We start from the raw sequence: 19,599 nt of genomic DNA on the forward strand, positions 1-19,599 counted from the left end.
CATCAACCATACTCTTTGGATGGTAAAGTCCTTAAAAAGAGACGAGGCTCTGATACCAATTGAAAGGATCAATATGGTTGACTAGAGGGGGGTGAATAGGCAACTAACATTTTTTAAGCTTTTCTTTACCAAATTAAACTTTGCAACAAAATAGGTTGTCTAGATGTGCAACTAGGTGAGCAACCTATATGATGCAATAACAACTAGCACACAAGCAAGCAAAGGATGTAAAACAAGTAGGCTTGCAAAAGTAAAGGCACGAAATAACCAAGAGTGGAGTCGGTGGAGACGAGGATGTGTTACCGGAGTTCCTTCCTTTTAAAGGCAAGTACATCTCCGTTAGAGCGGTGTGGAGGCACAATGCTCCCCAAGAAGCCACTAGGGCCACTGTATTCTCCTCACGCCCTCACACGATGCGAGATGCCGTGATTCCACTATTGGTGCCCTTGAAGGCGGCGACCGAACCTTTACAAACAAGGTTGGGGCAATCTCCACAACAATTGGAGGCTCCCAACAACAACAACACCACGAAGCTTCACCACAATGGAGTATGGCTTCGAGGTGACCTCAACCATCTAGGGTGCTCAACACCCAAGAGTAACAAGATCCGCAAGGGATAAGTGGGGGGAATGAAATATCCTGTGGTGGAAGTGTAGATCGGGCCCTTGTCACCCAATCCCGAGCAAATCAACAAGTTTGATTGGCTAGGGAGAGAGATCGGGCGAAAACGGAGCTTGGAGCAACAATGGAGCTTAGAGGTGGAAGAGGTAGTCAACTAGAGGTAGAAGACACCCCTTATATAGTCGTGGGAAAAATCCAACCGTTATCCACATGTTCAGCCCGCGACACACGGTACTACCGCTCCAAGGGCGCGGTACTATCGCAAGGCTGCGCGGTACTACCGTAGAGGACCACGGTACTACCGCGACAGCAACACAGGCCGAAACTTTCCTGACTAGGGGGCAGTACAACCGCCTGCGCGGTACAACCGCTCCCCCTCGCGGTACTACCGCAAGGCAGGAGAGTCACGGCCTGGGAAGGGCGCGGATGAAATAAATTGCATCCGTGCCTACTTCCGCTGAAACTGGAGTGGTAGAAAAACCCGACGCGGTACTACCACTCGCGAGGCGCGGTACTACAGTGGCGGGCGCGGATGTAAAAAATTACACCCGCGCCTACTACCATGACACTGCGGTACTAGGTAGGAGGGCCACGGTACTACGACTCCTAGGGAGCGGTACTACCGTGGGCCCCCGCAGTACTACCGTGCTGGACGAGCGGTACTACCGTGGGGGGCGCGGATGTAAAAAATTACATCCGCCCCTACTATCGCACCGGAGCGGCACAAGGCCTGGGTGCCGCGGTACTACCGTGACACACAGCGGTACTACCGCTTGTACTTGCGGTACTACCACAAGTACAGCAGTAGTCGTCAGGTTTCCGCACAACCAAGATAACGAAGAGCAGCTCCAAAGTGCAGGGAAAGGAGGGACAAGTGTACATGTTGATTCCACCCAAACCTTTCTGACGCGGACCCCCTCTTAATAGTACGGCTCTCCTACGACTCAAATCCACCAAAGAGAAACGTAGAACAACGCCGACTTTAATAGTCTCCGAGGGGCACCGAATCGTCTGGTGCCTAGTGATGAAGTATCTGAGAAACTCAAGTCACACGATTAGTCCGCAAAAGCATTGTCATCAATCACCAAAACCCTTAAGGGATAAATATGCCCTTACAGACCTGCTTGAGGCAGCCGGTCGAGTTGGCACAAAGCACAAAGCCGCCGAAGACAAAGACCTGTCCGGGGAGAAAGGTTTCCCTGGATGCAGCATCGTTGTTGTTGATGAAGAGGTGCACCATCAATCATTCTGTTTATGGTACAGCGAAGCTCTCAATTAAAGCACCAATGTCGGTGTCAAAACCGGCAGATCTCTGGTAGGGGGCCCAAGCTGTATGTCTGAGGATCGATGGGAACAATGATCAAAAGGACACAGTGTTTACCCAGGTTCGTGCCCTCTTAATGGAGGTAAAACCCTACTCCTGCTTGATTATATTCAATAAGTTTCGGGATTACAAGAGTTGATCTACCTCGAGACCATCATGGCTAAACCCTAACTTGGCTAGCCAATCGATGTTATGATCCCCTCTTCGGTCTAAACCCTCCGATTTATATAGATACCGGAGGGGCATAGGGTTGTACAAAGTCGGTTTAACAGAAAGGAAATAGCATATCTGGGCACCTAAACTTGTCGTTCACGCGTACGGGAGTCCTAACTAGACACGAGTGGTGGTCATCTTCCTTGTATCTTGACGGCCCATTAGTCCTGCCCATATCCAATAGACCGGATGCCCGAGGACCCCTTAGTCCAGGATCCCTCACCCGTGTCTGGTTAGGACTCCTATATGCGTGAATGGCAAGATTAAGTGTCCGGATATACTGTTTCCTTTCTTTCTAAACCGACTCTGTACAACTCTAGGCCCCTCCAGTATCTATATAACCGGAGGGCTTAGACCGGATACAAGATCATAACATTCATAGGCTAGACAATCTAGGGTTTAGCCATCATGATCTCGAGGTAGATCAACTCTTGTAACCCCTATACTCATCGAATACAATCAAGTAGGACGTAGGGTTTCACTTCCTTTAAGAGGGCACGAACCAAGGTAAACTTTGTGTCCCTTTGTCCATTGTTACCATTGATCCTCAGACATACAGCTTGGGCCCCCCTACCCGAGATCTGCTGGTTTTGACACCGACATTGGTGCTTTCATTGAGAGCTCCGCTGTGTTGTCAACGGAAGGATTGATGGCGTGCCTCTCCATCAACAATGATACTGTGTCCAGGCAGACTTTTCTCTTCGGACAGGTCTTTATGTTCGACGGATTCATGCTACGTGCCGACTCGACTGGGCACCTTGAGCAGGTCAGCAGCTATGCCCCTGGTCACATATCAGGTTTGGGAACTTGAATTACGTCGCCGATATCCGAGGGGATCTAATCTTCGAGGGATTCGCGGCCCCGACTGCTGCTCCCCACCCTCATAAAGAGGGCCCTTCAGGTCCGCTATCAGATCCTGTCCAGGGGCCAATGCTCATATCTGCCTTGGCCTTAGATCCGGGGCAGACCGCGATTTCCAACGATGGGAGGATCGACCCCGCTAGACTCTCTCCTACCATGGAACTCTCAACCAGAGACCCAGATGCGATCGCACCATTGGTAACCCCGGAATCAGACGGGACTCTCCCAGTCATCAGAGAGCCGGACTCGCCTCTGGAGGATAACTCCGAATCGCCGAGGTCTGCATCCCCTGGACTCAATCAAGTGTCCGGCCCCGCGGATCCGCAGACTCCCATCCAGCTTTCGCTTTTAGACGAAACACTGGGCTTAATGCAATCTCTCGCCATTATAGAAGCTTCACCTACGAACTACACCCAACACGGGTTGGGGGCTGAGGTCGGGGAATTTTTCACCCCACCCACCACCCACTTAATAGCCACTATTGAGGATTTAACTAACATGCTAGACTACGCCTCCGAAGACATCGACGGCATTGACGATGAAGTTGACGCCGAGCAAATCCAGAACCCACCTATTATAGGGCGTTGGATGACCACTTCTACCTATGATGTATACATGGTGGACACTCCTGAGGAAAAGGACGACAATGGCATTCAAGATCCAGGCAAGGACAAAATCATCGACGAAGGACCAAAGCGCCGGCGTCAGAGGCGCCACTCAAGATCGCATTGGGCAAAGTATAGCACTACCGGCATCGGAGATAATGAAACTCCGGACAACACCGAAGACCACCCCGTCGAGCCCACCTCCGAACAAGACAAGAGGGAGGAGGGTTAGTACAGCCCCGAGCATGCTGATCACGAGGACTCGGAGGACAACATTTACTTACCTGCCTCTGAAGAGGATGCGAGCCTCAGTGATGAAGATTTCATCGTCCCAGAGGAATCCCTCTAACAAGAATGCTTCAAGCGACAAATCATTGCCATTGTGTGGAGCCTGAAAAAGAAACAGCAGCAGCTTCAAGTTGAACAGGACACACTCAGCGATAGATGGACTAAGGTCCTAGCCGCCAAAGAGTATGGCCTTGAGCGACCAGTACAGAGTTACCCCAAGCACAGGCTGCTGCCACAATTCGACGATGAAGACCTCGAGCCAATTCCGTCGAAGTACAACTATGCTGATCAACAAGACCGACCACCACGTGAACGATACAAAACGGCCTATCAGGCTGAACACCAGCCCGCACCACCTCGCCGTAGAGGCAAGGAGACAGTGGCGCCTGACTACACTTATGACCTACGTCAGGACCTCGCTAATAAAGCCAGTCAGACCAAATCGATCTATGGATCCAGAGTACATGCTCTGGCACGAGATGACAGCCACCAAACCTAGTGCGATCAACATCATCAAATTCGAGGCCAGCACCGAACACAGATGTCATCTGAACTGCGTCGCGACGTAGCCAGGTAAAGAGGTGTCGTACACCCTATGTGCTTTACTGATGAAGTAATGTAGCACCAATTTCTAGAAGGGTTTAAACCCGTAAATATCAAAAAAACCGATGGAACAACAGTCCCCACCATCTGGATTGAGGATTTTCTTCTCCACATTCATAGGCTCGTGGAGATGACCTCCACGCCATCAAATACCTCCCCTTGAAGTTGAAGGGACCAGCAAGACACTGGTTGAATAGCCTCCCAGAGAGCTCCATCGGGAGCTGGGAAGATTTAGAAGACGCTTTCCTGGACAACTTTTAGGGCACCTATGTCCGGCCTCCGGATGCCGACGACCTAAGTCAAATAATCTAGGAACCCGGAGAGTCAGCCCACAAAGTTTTGAATCGGTTCCTCATTAAGAAGAACCAAATCATGGACTGTCCAGACGCCGAAGCCTTAGTGGCCTTTAAACACAACGTCCGTGATGAACGGCTTGCCCGACACCTCGGGCAGGAAAAGCCAAAAACCATGGCAGCCCTGACAACACTTATTACCCGCTTCTGCGCAGGCGAATATAGCAGGCTAGATCATAGAAGGAATAGTTCCAGCGATCCTGGCCCCTCTGAGGCCAGGGACAGCAATGGCCGGCAACACCGCAACAAAAACAAACGCCGGAATAACAACGATGACGCTGAAGAAACGACAGTCAATGCCGGATTCAGTGGTTCCAAATCCGGTCAGCAGAAAAAACCTTTCAAAGGCAATAGGGACGGTCCATCCAATTTGGACAAAATCCTCGATGGGCCCTGTCAGATTCATGGTACCTCCGACACGCCTGCTAACCACACCAATAAAAACTGCTAGGTCTTTAAATAGGCCGGTAAGTTAAATACTGAACATAAGGGGAAGGGACCTCCAGGTGAGGACGACGATGAGCCCCGTCAGCCGAACAAGGGGGGTCAGAAGCAGTTTCCCCCCAAAGTAAAAACGGTGAACATGATCTACGTCACTCACATACCCAAAGGGAGCGCCAGCGCGCACTAAGGGACATATACACCATAGAGCCTGTCGCCCCAAAGTTCAATCCGTGGTCAGCCCGTCCGATCACTTTTGATCGCAGGGATCACCCAATCTGTCACGGTGGTTCGGTTGCCCTAGTTCTTGATCCTATCATCGACGGATATCATCTCACAAGAGTCCTTATGGACGGCGGCAGCAGTCTTAACTTGATCTATCAAGACACTGTCTGCAAAATGGGCATCGGCCCGGCAAGAATCAAGCCAAGCAACACTACCTTTAAAGGAGTGATACCCGGCATGGAGGCCCGTTGTACGGGCTCATTAATACTGGAAGTGGTATTCGGCTATCCGGACAACTTCGCAGTGAAGAACTGATCTTTGATATCGTCCCTTTCCACAATGTCTATCACGCACTGCTTGGACGAACCGCTTTCGCCCGTTTCAATGCGGTCCTGCACTATGCTTATTTGAAACTTAAAATGCCCGGACCATAGGGCATCATCACAGTCAATGGAAATATGGAGCACTCCCTCTGAACTGAAGAGCACACCTCGGCCCTAGTAGCCGAGGTATACGGCAGCCTTATCAAGCCGAACAATTCATCAGCCATCAAGACCATGACATTGTCAAAAAGGTCCGGTCCGCACCTCATACAGGTAGCTCGGTGGACCCGGACCTCAAATAGCAATTTTGCCTCCGTTGACTGCCCTATAAGGCAGCGGTATATGTACCGCGCATACACCACTATGCACTCAAAATACCTTGGGCAACGCCGCAGGCACACCTCGGGGCAGGTCCATAGTACGGCTTGACCCTATTCGGACCTCACATACCCCTTCTTTCTTTTTTCGTTTGACTGCAGGTTCTTTCAGAAACGTAAAAGTTGTATGGTTGCATTAGGGCTCCCTTTTCAGCCCCTCTTCCTCTTCTTTACAGACAACCATTTTACATCTCCTCTCGAAGGACTCACTACTAAGGACAAACGGCGCAGACATGTGGCAGGGTACCATTGGGATCTTCAAACCATTACTTTAAGGCCCTGTGTAAACCTTTCCCTTATGCAAATCTTCTGGCATGTAACATGACCTCAATATTCATGGCACTGTTTGTCTAAACACATCTCGATGTATTAATAAAGATATAAAGGAAGCAAATGATCACCACTTTTTTGGTATGCATGTTATATTATCATCTGTATTACGTCCTTCCTTCTGATCGACGTATGTTCTCTGGCCCTGCACATTTTAAAGTCCGAACACCTATAGGGAACTCTTCGGCGTCCTGGATATTGCATTATATGCATCGTCTCCAATTCATATCTTTGGTCTATAGTTGGGTTGCCCAGCTCCTGTGCTTACCACCTTATATTTTGCCAGTTCGGCTAAGGTAATAAAGGGAGAACTACTGCGATTGTATTTCTGGTTCGTCCAGTCAAGTACCTCAGTAGAGAAAGCCGAAAACTAACCGTCATTATAAGCGAGAGCTGGTCAGCAATCAGGTGACTTAGTGTTATACTACAGATTGTTAGCGATTCTTGCCGTGTCACACGAGGGGCTGGGACTTGACCAGCCGCGTTGCAAAGGCACCATAATCCGGATTGCCGCTCAATGCAATAGGGGTTACTAGTTAACCCCACCAATGGACTCCTATGGCTAAGTGAAGGTAATAAAGCCACATAGTCTGATTGCCTAGTTCATCGCGCGGACGCCTCCTCTAAGGACCAAGATGTTGGACAAAGTGCGGCCATGCGTTCACGAACACCCCTGTACTATTTACATGGGGGCAGAAGCCGACGACTGGCAACCTTCAGAAGTATAAATAATAAACGGCTGCACGGGAGGATAAAATTAACAAAAAAGGCGCAATCATAGCGTAGATTCATAGCATGGTTTCTGTCACCCGAGTACATATAATCAAACATAACATCCTTTGAACACTGGACCTCTACTATTCGGGCCCCTTCTAGGACATCTTCAAAGTAGCTCTCTGGCTTCCACTGATTCTTGCCCTCGGGCGGACCTGCGGTCGCCACTTCGGTGGCCTTCATCTTCGCCCATTGCATCTTGACGCGGGCAAAGGCCATCCGGGTACCTTCTATGCAGGCCGACCGCTTTATGGCGTCGATCCAAGGACGCGCGTCGACAAGCCGCTTCACGAGGCCGAAGTAGCTGCTGGGCATGGCTCGGCTAGCCAAAGTTGGACTATCAGATCCTTCATGGCCAAGTTGGCCACCCTATGCAGCTCGGTCAGCTGTTTCAGCTGATCGCTGAGGGGTGTCGGACACTCTGGCGAAAGATACTTTGACCAGAACAACATCTCGGTCGAGCTCCCCTCCTCGGCTCGAAAGAACTGCGTGGTGTCGGCCACACTCCTCGGAAGATCCGCAAACGCGCTTGGAGAACTCCAAACTCGGGTCAGCAAGATATACCTTCTACTTCCAAATTTAATTTGCAGAAGAAAGGCCTTACCAGCCGCTATCTGCCTCGCCTACTGGATTTCCTGGCGAGCACTTTGGGACTCAACCCGGGCCTCTTTGACATCCTAGAGAGCCTTGGCGAGTTTGGATGCTTGGTCCACAGTCTTCTTCTCCAAGGACTCGCACTTATTGATGGCGTCCTTGAGCTCTTGCTTGACTTCGGCCACCCGAGCCTCATGTTGGCGGCGGGCAGTTTGCTCCGCCTCCAGTTCCTTAGCCGCTTTGTCAGTGGCTGCTCTGTTCACCTCCGCCTCCTTTGCCTGGGCAAGCACGCTCTTGAGGGATTCGACCTAGGCCACGCCAACTATGATCATAATCAGAAAAACAAATAAGTTAAAAGACTCACCATACATATCACTTCTGATATATAAAATATGCATACCTTGTGTCTCCTCGAACCGCTTGTTGATGCGGCCGAGCTCCTAATCGGCCACTCACAGCTTCCAATTAAGCTCAGAAACCTCTGCGGCCTGGGTGGTAGCCGCCAACATGGATGCTTGTCACATACATTAGCACAGTATATTAGTGTTCGAATTATCTTGAGATCCTCTGTTTGGATTATTCTAATCCAGACAAAGTCTCAGGGGCTACTGTCTATATACAAGTTTATCCTTTGCATATGATAAATTTGCTTAGAATATTACGTCCCACACCTTAAAGCACTTCAGTAGGCTATTGAAGGCTTCGTTTAGTCTACTTTCCACAGACTGAACCTTTTCCATAACCGCACCCATCAGGGTGCGGGTGCGGTGCTCCTCCACAATGGAAGCGCGTTGCAGCACCTCCTCCAGAGCATGAGCAGCCTCCGGATTAACAAAGGCCACTGCAGGACTATTGCTCCTCTCCCCTCTGTCGAAGGGGGCTGCACATCCCTTTCCGGAGCCGTATTGGTCTCCGAAATGGTGTGCGGCGGGCGCCCGACTGTTGGGGCTCCCCGTTGTTGGTGGTCATGGGGGTCGCCTCCCCCAGGTCTTCAGTGACCGAGGAGTTAACCTCTGGCGCCTTCTCGACACCCTCATCCGCCCCTCCTCGTCCAGGAGGAGTCCTTCGGGACGACACCTTGATGTCCTCCATGGCAGTAGGCGAGGGGGCTCGTGACGAAGCGTCGCTCTCTACCTGCTCAGGTGGCAGGGAGTTCCCCGATGAAGATGAGGCGTTCGGAATATCGCGAGGAGGGCTGAAAAGCAAACAATAATATAGCTTACATGACAAAGGTAGGCAAGCGGAAACTGGAGAGTAAAATTTCGGATACTTACGAATCATCCAAGGGCTTCACCCTGTGGGCTCTCTTGGGGATGTGTTCGGACTCTGAGGCCAAACTGACCGAGAGGCTAATCTTTCCCCTCTTCGGCGCCGCCCCCTTCAGGTTCTCGGTGGTCGTCCTCTTCTTCCCCAGCCACTTGCGGGGGGAGTCGCTTTCCACCTCCTCCTCCACCTCTTCGTCCTCGTCTCCCTCATGGGAGGAGACGGTCTTGGGGTCTCCGGACACTGCGTCCGAAGGGCCTCTGCGGTGGGGGGCACCCTTGGGCTCCTTGCCCTTCTTCTCCGGTGCCTGGTAGGGTGCTGGGACCAGCATATCCGTCAGCTGGGAAGTGGCTATATCTTCGGGCAGCAGAGCCAGACTATTGATTCGCTCCGCCTTTGCTGTCCAGCCCTATGAAGAAGTGAGCTGATAAGATTCTTGTTGATTAAAAAGCATTTATGGGACACATCTTTGAAAAGGTTAGTACTTACTGGAATGGCCGGATTCTCGATGTCGAGCCCGACGTCTTCGGTCTTCATGGGCCAGCTCTTCTGGGCCTTAAAGAGCAGCTTCTAGATCTCTTTGTGCATAGTGCTGAAGAAGCGCTTCAGGGTCCGCGGCTCCTCCGGATTGAACTCCCACATGTGAGAGGCCCGACGTTGGCAGGGGAGGATGCGGCGGAAGAGCATGATCTGCACCACCTTGGTGAGACCGACGTTTTTGCCCAGCACGTTGGTGATGTGCTTCTTCAGCATTTGCACCTCCGTCTGGGACCCCCAATCAAGGCCCTTAGCGGTCCACGAAGTGAGCGTTGTGGGGGGACCGTATCTGAACTCCGAAATGGCCACTGAGGGAGTCCTGGACTAAGGGGTCCTCGGACAGCCGGACTATATACTTTGGACGGACTGTTGGATTATGAAGATACAAGATAGAAGACTTCGTCCCGTGTCCGAATGGAACTATCCTTTGCGTGGAAGGCAAGCTTGGCGATTCGGATATATAGATTCCTTTCTCTGTAACCGACTTTGTACAACCCTAGCTCCCCCGGTGTCTATATAAACCAGAGGATTTAGACTTCTAGGGTTTAAGTCACAACAATCATAATCTCATAGGCTAGACTTCTAGGGTTTAGCCATTACGATCTCGTGGTAGATCAACTCTTGTAATACTCATATTCATCAAGATCAATCAAGCAGGAAGTAGGGTATTACCTCCATAGAGAGGGCCCGAACCTGGGTAAACATTGTGTCCCCCATCTCCTGTTACCATTAGCCTTAGACGCATAGTTCGGGACCCCCTACCCGAGATCCGCCGGTTTTGACACTGATATTGGTGCTTTCATTGAGAGTTCCGCTGTGTCGTCAAAGATAGGCTCAACGGCTCCATCAATCACCTACAGCAATGTAGTCCAGGGGGAGATCTTCCTCCCCGGACAGATCTTCGTATTCGGCGGCTTCGTACTGCGGGCCAACTCGTTTGGCCATTTAGAACAGATCAATAGCTACGGCCCTGGCCATCAGGTTAGATTTGGAAGCCTGAAGTTTGTGGCCGATATCCGTGGAGACTTGATATTTGACGGATTCGAGCCCATGACGGCTCTCCTCGCCCACCACGATGAACATGACCTAGATCTGTCATCTGGCCGTACACAGGAAATAGCGCATGTGACCGCCCTGGCCCTAGAGCCGGAGCGGACTGTGTCGTCCGAAGACGGGAAGCTCAACCCCGCCGCGGAGGCCGCAGACTCAATGGCGCTCGAGCCGCACACAGACCCAACATCAGGCTGGGCTTGTGTTACCGGAACCTCGGACTCGTCTCCGGCCATAGGCTCCGGACCGCGTGCATCCGCGTCCATCGAACCTGATTGGGCGCCGGTCTTAGAGTTCACCTCCGCGGACATTTTCCAACACTCGCCTTTTGGCGACATGTTAAGCTCATTAAGATCCCTCTCCTTGTCAGGGAACTCTTAGCCAAACTATGTCCAGCTTGAATGGGAAGTGGATGATGAAGAAATTCGTTCCCCACCCACCACCCACTTTATAGCCACTGTCGACGACTTAACCGACATGCTTGACTACGACTCCGAAGACATTGACGGTATGGACGATGATGCCAGAGAGGATCAGGAACCTCTGCCTACAGGGTGTTGGACTGCCACCTCCTCGAACGACATATACATGGTGGACACACCCAAAGAAAATAACGGCGACAATGAAAATCTAGTCGAGGATAAACCTCCTGAGATACAGCCAAAGCACCGACGTCAGCAGCGCCGCTCTAACCCACGCCGTATTAAAAACAGCAATACCGTCGCAGAAGAGGACAACACTCCGGACGGTACCGAAAACAATGAAGATCCCGTTGAGCCGACCTCCGAACAGGAAGAACGGGAGGATGGGTGAGTCAGCCCTGGCGAACAGGCCATGAACGAAGACTCGGAGGATAGCAACTACCTTCCGCTCTTCGAGGACGAGGTTAGCCTTGGTGACGAAGATTTCATCGTGCCTAAAGAGCCCACCAAACAGGAACGCTTTAAGCGTCAGCTAATTGCAACTGCAAGAAGCCTGAAAAATAAGCAACAGTAGCTTCAAGCCGATCAAGATCTGCTCAATGAAAGATGGACTAATGTCCTGGCGGCCGAGGAATATGGCCTCGAGCGCCAAACCAAAAGCTACCCAAAGTGCAAATTGTTACCACAGTTCGATGACGAAGCACTGGAGCCTGTCCTACCAAGGTACAATACGGCTGACCGACCACCGCGTGGCCGAGACAAAGCGGCACCTCAAGCCAAATACCAGCACGCACTACCTCAACGAACAAACAGAAATACAACAGCTCGGGGATATACACATGACCTACGACGCGATTTGGAAAAGAGTGTAGGTCAAACAAGATCAATCTATGGATCACGGGGGCGTGCCTCGACGCGCGACAACAGTCATCTGGCTGAACGCGACAAACATAACCACGTCCGGGCTGAAAACCGCAGGCGAGCTCCATCCGAGCTACGTCACGACTTGGCCCGATATAGAGGCGCCGCACACCCCCTTTGCTTCACTGACGAAGTAATGGAGCATGATTTCCCAGAAGGGTTTAAACCTGTAAACATCGAATCATATGATGGCACAACAGATCCCACGGTGTGGATTGAGGATTTTCTTCTCCACATTCATATGGCCCGCGGCGATGATCTTCACGCCATCAAATACCTCCCACTCAAACTCAAGGGACCAGCTAGATATTGGTTAAACAGTCTGCCCGAAAACTCCATTGGCAGATGGGAGGAATTGGAGGGCGCCTTCCTCGACAACTTTCAAGGCACATATGTCTGACCTTCAGATGCCAATGACATAAGTCACATAATCCAACAGCCCGGAGAGTCAGCCAGAAAATTCTAGACTTGGTTCCTAACTAAAAAGAACCAGATCATCGCCTGTCCGAACGTCGAAGCCCTAGCGGCCTTTAAGCACAGCATCCGCGACAAATGGCTGGCCAGACACCTCGGCCAGGAAAAACCGAAGTCCATGTCAGCCCTTACGGCACTCATGACCCGCTTCTGTGCGGGCGAAGATAGCCGGCTAGCCCGTTGCAATAACAATACAAGCGAACCTGGCACTTCTGAAGCCAGAAACAGCAACGGCAAGCCCCGACGCAACAGACATAAGCGCCAAAACAACGGTGATAACACCGAAGACACGGTGGTCAACACCGGATTCAGTGGCTCTAAGTCCGATCAGCGGAAGAAGCCATTTAAGAGAAATAATCCGGGCCCGTCCAGTCTGGACCGCATACTAGATCGACCATGCCAAATCCATGGCACTCCGGATAAACCAGCCAATCATACCAACAGGGAATCTTGGGTTTTCAAACAGGCCGGCAAGTTAAATGCCGAGAATAAGGAGAAAGGGTCACAAAGCAAGGACGAAGACGAGGAACCCCGACCACCGAACACAGGGGAACAGAAGAAATGCCCCCCCCAAGTTAAAATGGTGAACATGATAGACACCACCCATATCCCCAAGAGGGAGCGCAAGCGTGCACTCAGGGATGTATATGTGATGGAGCCAGTCGCCCCAAAGTTCAACCCATGGTCTGCCTGTCCGATCACCTTCAATCGCAGGGACCATCCGACCAGTATTCGTCATGGCGGCTCAGCAGCACTGGTCCTGGACCCAATTATTGATGGATTCCACCCTACGCGAGTCCTCATTGATGGTGGCAGCAGCCTGAACCTACTCTATCAGGATACAGTGCGCAAAATGGGTACCGATCCCTCAAGGATCAAGCCCACAAAAACCACCTTCAAAGGTGTCATACCAGGTGTAGAGGCCCATTGTACGGGCTCAATCACACTGGAAGTGGTATTCGGATCCCCAGATAATGTCCGAAGCGAGGAGTCAATCTTTGATATCGTCCCCTTCCGCAATGGTTATCATGCACTGCTCGGACGAACTGCATTCGCTCGATTCAATGTGGTGCGCACTATGCCTACCTCAAGCTCAAGATTCCCAGACCACGCGGTGTTATAACGGTCAACGGATATACAGAACGTTCCCTCCATACTGAGGAGCACACCACGACCTTGTAGCAGAAGTACAGAGTAGGTTTTTTAGGCAGAACCTCAATCCGGCAGTAAAGCCCCCAGACACCATCAAGCAAGTTTGTACTACTCTGCGGCAGGACGGTCCAGCTCGTCCAGAGCTTGACTAGCAATCCGGCCTCTGTCCCAGTCCCTATCAAGCGGTGACATTTGTGTCGTGCGTACATAACTACGCACTCAAAATACCATGGGCATGGATGGAGGAGTAGCTAGACCATGATCCATAATGCGGCTCAACCGCCCCTAGATCCGAACACCTTCACTTTTTATTTTTATTTTAGGTTTTTCTCTTCTTGAGGCTTTTTCTGATAACCTAATCATCAGACCCATCACGAGATGGATACACCAAGAAGGCAAGGAGCTTTGACGTACAAGTGAATTCCCAGGTGGTCTCTGCTAACAATCGCTATACCTGTTTTACATACCCGCACGCAGCTCGCTCTTGGTCATGGCATGTCAAATAGCCTTATTTGCTTATTGCATTGCTTGTACAAATACGCCTTGACGTATCAATCAAATTACAATGGAAAATAGTTTGCGGCTCAATATTTGTGGCGTCAGCTTATTACTTGATTCTTTCCTTGTCTTTGTATTTATTACTTATTGCACCTGTACACTCCGGTACATATTACTTCGCCAGGGGCTCCATCGCGCCCCGCAATACGGCAATGAAGTCTGAAAACTTTTACAGTACAGTTCGGCACCCCGAACTTATAGCATTATATGCATTGGCTCCGAATCATGTATTTGGTCAATAGTTGGGTTGCCCGGCTCCTGTGCTTACTACCTTATGTTCCGCCATATCGGCTAGGGTAGTAAAGGGAGAACTACTGCGATTGTGTCCCGGTTCTTCCGGACGAGCACCTCAGTAGAGAAAGCCGAAAACTAACTGTCATGATGCGGCAAGAGCTGGTCAGCTGTTCGAGAGGTTTCAAATCCTTAGAGATTTTTTCCGCTTTATGCGAGGAATTGGTTTTTATCCGATTAGGTGTGTATAGCACCCCAACTTCGGTCTTCCAAATAGTAGGGGCTTCGCCAAAATTTTCATTGTCAAACTCCTATGGCTAAGTGAGGGTGGTAAAGCCTTATAGTCCGATTGTCTTGCTCGTTGTGTTAAACACCTCCTTTAAGGACCAAAATTTGGAGTAAAGAGTGTTTATATTTATCTCAAACACCCCCGTACTATATACGTGGGGGCAGAAGCCGACGACTGGCCAACTCTCAGATTTTCATAAACGGACGCACAGGAGTTAAAATTTTAAACTAACAGACATTATATTACATAACGGATCTGTTTAATATTACAGGACAAGATAACATGAATGTTTTCACGGGAATATGATATCCTTGGCACATTGATCCGCCACAAGGCGGGATCCCCCCAGGACACTATCAAAATATAGCTCGGGTCGGCGGTGCTCCTTGCCCTCAGGGGGCCCCTCGGTCATCAGCTTCTTGGCATCCATATTCGCCCAGTGCACCTTGGCGCAGGCAAAAGCCATCCGCGCACCTTCAATGCAGACCGACCGCTGGATGGCTTCAAGCCGCGGGCAAGAACTCACAAGCTTCTTGACGAGTCCAAAGTAGCTGCTGGGCATGGGCTCGGCAGGCCACAGACAGACTATTAAGTACTTCATGGCCAGTTCGGCCGCCTTATGCAGCTCGACCAGCTGTTTCAGCTGGTCGCTAAAGGGCACTGGAGGTTCTGGTTTGAGGTATTGGGACCAGAACAGCTTTACCATAGAGCTCCCTTCTTCGGCTCGATAAAATTCTATAGCATCTGATATGATGCGTGGCAAATCTGCAAACGCCCCTAGAGAGCTCCAAATCCGGGTAAGTAAAAGGAATGATTCCTTCACATATCCGCTTTGCATAATGAAAGCCTTACCCGCCGTAATCTTGTTGGCCACCTGGATTTCCTGGAGGGTGCCCTGGGCTTCGGCTCGGGCATCTTGTGCACTCTAGTGGGCCTTGGCAAGTTCGGACTCTTGAGTCTTCGAATCACGCTCCAAGGACTCGTACTTCTTGACGGCATCCTGGAGCTCTTGCTGGACCTCGCTGACCCGGGCCTCCTGCTTTTTGCGCGCGGCGCGTTCCTTGGCCGCTTTGTCCTCGGCCTCGGCTAACGCCTTCTTGAGAGCCGCCACCTCGGTCGTGGCCCCTAATGAAGTTCATGACACTTTAGTTAACTACATACCTTTGCTTTCTTCCAACTGCTTCTTCACGAGGCTGAGCTCTTCCTCGGCCTGCTCTAGGTTCTGCTTCAGTCCGGAGACCTCCGCAATATGAGTGGCAGCAGCCAGCAGTGATGCCTGCTTATTCACATAGACATATTATGTTAGACTCCTGCGAAAATTATTTTGATCCTCTGTTCGGCTTTTCTTTCCGAACACCAGACAAAGCATCAGGGGCTACTGTCTACACTGTGATATTCTTTTACAATTATATTACTTACCTCAAAGCCTATTAGAAGTCTAGTGCAGGCTTCGGCCAACCCGCTTTTCGCGGCCTGGACCTTCCAAATCACCGTACCCATTAGGGTACGGTGTTCGTCAACAATGGAAGCGCTTTTCAGCACTTCCAGCAACCTGTCTGGTGCCTCTGGTTGGACAGGGGTCACCGGCGGCATAGGCGTGCCCCTTCCCTTAGAAGGGGGTTGCTCGCCTGATTCCAGAACCGTAGGGGTCTCCGGAATTGTACTCGGATGAGGGCCGAATCGGATACGGCCCCCATCGACAGTATCCATGGGGGTATGCTCCCCCATGTCTCCGACAGACGAGGCTTCACCCTCTGGCACCTCCTGTACGACCGTCGGATTCTCTCCCGGGACGAGGATCCTTCGAGATGATGCTTCGGCGCCATCCAGATCCCGGGGAGAGATGGCCGACGGAAGGGTATCGCTGTTCATCGTCGCTGGGTCCAGCAAATCCTCTAATGAGGACCACTTGAGGCGGGACTGAGCCGGACTGCAAGTGCATAATGTAAGCACATTAAGATAATAGAGTAAAGAATCTAGATACAAATACGTGTCCGGACACTTACGATTCGGCCAGGGGCTTCTCCCTGGGCTTCCACTCCCAGCTGTTGTTGGTGGCTGCTGTGGAAACTTTCCATTTCTTGGACGCCTCGGACTCCGGATGCGTGGGGGCCACCAGTTTCTTCTTCCCCATGGATTAGGGGAGTGGATTTCTTCCTCTTCCTCCTCTTCCTCGGCGTCTTCGGCGCATGAGTGCGCCTCGGTGTCTTCGGACGTCACGTCTGAAGTGCCCTTACGACGGAGACCACTTCTGGTCCCCTTGGCCTTCTTCTCCGGCACCTCGTAAGGTGTCGGAAATAGCATCTTCGTTAGGAGCGGAGTCTCTGGGCCTTCGGGCAGCGGGGCCGGACAGGCAATCTGCTCCGCTATCTCTGTCCAATCCTGAAATAATCGATAGGGAGACTTAGATGCCTTCCTCTAATATGCGAGTAAAGGGTACACCTTGAAAACGCAAAAAGGACTTACCGGATTTGCAGGGTGAGTTAGGTCGTGCCCACGATCCTCGTCCGTGGCCGGCGGCACCTTGTTGGCCTTGAAGAGCACCTTCCATATATCATCATGCGTCGTGCCGAAGTGTTCTAATAGAGTCTGGTGATTGGCCGGGTCATACTCCCACAGGTGGAAACTCCGGCATTGGCATGGAAGAATCCGGCGGACGAGCATAACCTGGACCACGTTGACGAGCTTGACTTTCTTGATTATCATATTCTGGATGCGCGTCTGGAGCGCTGTTAGCTCGTCCGGAGAGCCCCAGGGCAGGCCTGTCTCTTGCCAAGAGGTGAGCCGCATCGGGACTTCGGATCAAAATGCGGGGGCCGCCGCCTAGTTGGTGTCGCGCGGCTCGGTGATATAGAACCACCCCGATTGCCACCCCTTCACAGTCTCCACAAAGGAGCCTTCAGGCCAGGTGACATTGGGCATCTTGCCCACCATGGCGCCTCCGCACTCTGCTTGTTGGCCGCTCACCACCTTCGCCTTCACAATGAAGGTCTTCAGCCATAGGCTGAAGTGAGGTGGAATGCGAAGAAAGGCCTCGCACACGACAATAAATGCCGAGACGTTAAGGATAGAGTTGTGGGGGCAGATCGTGGATGTCCAGCCCGTAGTAGAACATCAGTCCGCGAACAAACGGGTGGAGGGGGAATCCCAGCACACGGACGAAGTGTGTGAGGAACACAACCCTCTCATGGGGCTCTGGGGTAGGGACGATTTGTCCCTTGGCCGGAAGAAGATAAGTCATATCCTTGGCCAGGTACCCGGCCTCCTGAAGCTCCTTGATGTCCTTCTTCTTGACGGAGGAGGCCATCCACTTGCCTCTAGCTCCGGATCTAGACATGATTGGAGTGCTTTTTCGGGTGAAGAAGGCGAGATCTTGGGCGCTGGAGCTTGAGAATGGATGGGCAGAGGAAGGAGAAGGCGTGGGTGAATGAGGATGAATCCTTATCCCTTTATGAAGGCAGTAAAAGTTATGCGCCTCCCTGCTCGCCTTAAAATCCGCCTATTCCCCGAGCGCCGTGTAGATGACACGGTTGGGTTACCCAAGCTCGTATTGATGAGAATCCCATGATAAGGGGACACGATCTCTGCTTCGACAAGACGTGCCAGTGAAACTGCACCTCGAAATACGGAGCAGTAGCTAAAAAACGGTTTGAATAATGACCGGGCAGTGGCGTGATTTCATGCTATGAAAAGTTGTCAACGGATTAGACTCGTGAAATATTATACTCTCTACGGTTGTGTGTGGTACTTGTTTTGCAGAGCCGGACACATTTCTTGTGTTCGGAATTTACTTGGAAGTATTCAGAGAAGGAACCCGCCTTGCAATGCCGAAGACAATCTGCGCGTCAGACTCATCGTCATTGAAGCCTGGTTCAGGGGCTACTGAGGGAGTCCTGGACTAAGGGGTCCTTGGACAGCCGGACTATATACTTTGGCCGGACTGTTGGATTATTAAGATACAAGATAGAAGACTTTGTCCCGTGTCCGAATGGGACTCTCCTTTGCGTGGAAGGCAAGCTTGGCGATTCGGATATATAGATTCCTTTCTCTGTAACCGACTTTGTACAACCCTAGCTCCCCCGGTGTCTATATAAACCGTAGGATTTAGACTTCTAGGGTTTAAGTCACAACAATCATAATCTCATAGGCTAGTCTTCTAGGGTTTAGCCATTACAATCTCGTGGTAGATCAACTCTTGTAATACTCATATTCATCAAGATCAATCAAGCAGGAAGTAGGGTATTACCTCCATAGATAGGGCCCGAACCTGGGGAAACATTGTGTCCCCCGTCTCCTGTTACCATTAGCCTTAGACGCACAGTTCGGGACCCCCTACCCGAGATCCGCCGGTTTTGACACCGATAGCCACCCAGTTGGCGTGGCGGGGTTCGGTGATGTAGAACCACACCTGCTGCCAGACCTTGACGGTCTCGATGAAGGCCCCTTTGGGCCATGTGGCATTTGGCAACTTGCTTACCATGGCCCCGTCGACTTTGGCTTCACGTTGAAGACTTTTAGCCATAGGCTGAAGTGTGGTGGGATGTGGAGCCTCACACACGATGATGAACGCCAATCTGTGGAGGAAAAAAATTTGGGGCTAGATCGTGGTAATCTAGACCATAGTAGAACATGAGGCCACGGACAAAGGGATGGAGTGGAAACCCTAGCCCTCTAAGAAAATGGGGGAGGAAGGCAACTCTTTCGCTTGGCGCTGGAGTGGGGATGATTTGGCCCTCGTCGGGGAGCCTGTGCGCAATGTTTGCGGCCAGG

The sequence above is a fragment of the Triticum aestivum genome, chromosome 7B, assembly GCF_018294505.1.
Source record: "Triticum aestivum cultivar Chinese Spring chromosome 7B, IWGSC CS RefSeq v2.1, whole genome shotgun sequence".
NCBI classification, from domain to species: Eukaryota; Viridiplantae; Streptophyta; class Magnoliopsida; order Poales; family Poaceae; genus Triticum; species Triticum aestivum.